Raw genomic sequence first — 2,163 nt, 5'->3', positions numbered from 1 at the left:
ATAATAATATAATATAATATATATAATAATATAAGTATATATATATATATATAATAATATATATAATATTGTGTTATCTAATTATGATGTGAATGTTGTTAGGGCTAAATTCGGCTAATTCCGTTATCAATTATCGCCAAAAGATAAATTTACCAATCATTTTCGGTTACTAAATTGTACGGCAAAGTTTTTTGTGGAGCCTTACGCGTCCCAGAAACTACTGCTAAATGGGCGCATCGTGGTCCCATGCAGAACCATCAAGGGTGAACATTTTTTGACCTACGGATGAGTGATTAACGTTAATTATTGTTTTAGTTTGACAACACATTAAAAACAATTGTGTAGTAGAGTGCGGTCAAGCGCACTGCTGATCCCGCTGATGATATGTCATAGACGTATACACTTTCGACATGCAACATGGGTCATCAAATCATAACAACGGCACAAAGTTGTTGTTTAGACGTGATGACACGTCATCGTAATCAGCTTTGGTGAGCGACAGGAACTTTCATGATCGAAATGGAAGGGTGCACAGAAGATGTTGTTATGCCTTACGGGGGTTTAATTGTGCGACGAAAATTAGTTGGGACAGCGCGTATGACCCAAGACAACCCCAAGCTTCGCCATTATAGAGGCAATTGTGCACAATCCTCAATATTTTCCTCTGAAAAGTTACTGTTTTAATAACTCTATAGTGATTTTTTCGCACTGATCTCAATTTGTCTATTCTCATTCGTGAAACCTTTTGAAGATCTCTAGAAGAACAATAGTTGTATGCTGATCTGACTCAACGATTCCCCCACACGAGACACGTACACCTATGGCGCTAAACATAAAAAATACGTGAATATTAGTCGCAGAAACGAATTTCAAAATGAGAATACGAAGAACTACATTTATATTGGCGTCGCCTTCGTGCGACGTTGGGCCGACTCGAGCGGTAATCGCAGAAGGTCTACCATTCCCACCCTCTCCTACACTGCTCTCAAAAAACACATTCACGGCAAAGTGGCGGTTAACAAGGACACGTGTCCACAGTTTATGAAAAGCCTATTGACATCTAAGAGAAATATACAATGCTGAATGCAGAAAGAAATAGTTGATATCCTAGTCATTTACACAGGGAAGCCTGGGTGCAAAAGTTGTCTGCAGCTAAATAGATGTTCGAGTTCGAAAACTATAGGCACTAATTACTTCACCTAGCCCTGCTCTGCAAATATCTAGCACTAGCAATAATAGCAGCGTATGTTCTCTTTATTTACCCTGACTGCCCTCGCCGGATCGCCCTCTCGCAGAGAGGAAGGCGTCTCTCGTAAACGGCAGTCACGTGCGGTTGGAGTGCGCGAACAAACTGTACGACGGCTTTCACTGGGTACAGAGCATGTGCTCAGCAACAGTGGGCTCCACACCCAGACTTAGCTTCCCCTCTGTGTTAGTTTACGCCTCTTGACGCGTTTCATCTGTGGCAGGCCAATGTGACTAAAGCATAGCTGGGTCCCGGCGCAGACGGAACATTTCTGCCGACAGGGATAACCGTTCGACAAAAGATCTATCATCACAATTCAGACTAGTTCAACTAAATACAACAACGACATTACTGCGCTAAGAGTTTATCGTACGATCCGGACAAGCATCATTTTTACAGTTGGTGGGCGATTTAAGTCAGTTTTCGCAGAGAACGAAACAGAAGTCGATTACAGGTGAAACGGAAATCTGTACGTTGCGGCTTCAGATCTGCTTTCGAAGGGGCTGTGACATAAAGCGAAAACAAAACGCTGGAAATACAAATCAGGTTGGTGAGAAAATACGCCTTAGGGTTTTTTTTCCTGCTGTTCAGTTATCGCATTTCCTTTTTCTAATAATTAGGCTTCCATAACGTGAGATTACGCTAGTTTGGCACGGCGGCCATGACAATAATGATCGATGAACGAGACGAGCAGATGATATGTGAGTGCGTGTGCTAGACTTCGTGTACTAATGACAAGCGGTCACCGCAAAAGTGGTAGCCCCTCACAGAAAATGTCATAGCATAGAAAAGAAATCGTTTACTCTGCCACTTTTTCCTTCAGTTGAGGTGTGTATATTTACCTGATACAAAACTTCAATGGGATTAATATCTAACATCAACACCAAGCATTGGTTTTTACGGATAGCAGCTTTAAA

The sequence above is a fragment of the Varroa jacobsoni genome, unplaced genomic scaffold (assembly GCF_002532875.2).
Source record: "Varroa jacobsoni isolate VJ856 unplaced genomic scaffold, vjacob_1.0 scaffold_242, whole genome shotgun sequence".
Taxonomy (NCBI): domain Eukaryota; kingdom Metazoa; phylum Arthropoda; class Arachnida; order Mesostigmata; family Varroidae; genus Varroa; species Varroa jacobsoni.
The sequence above is the reverse complement of the archived record's forward strand: the minus strand, read 5'-3'. Positions refer to the sequence as shown.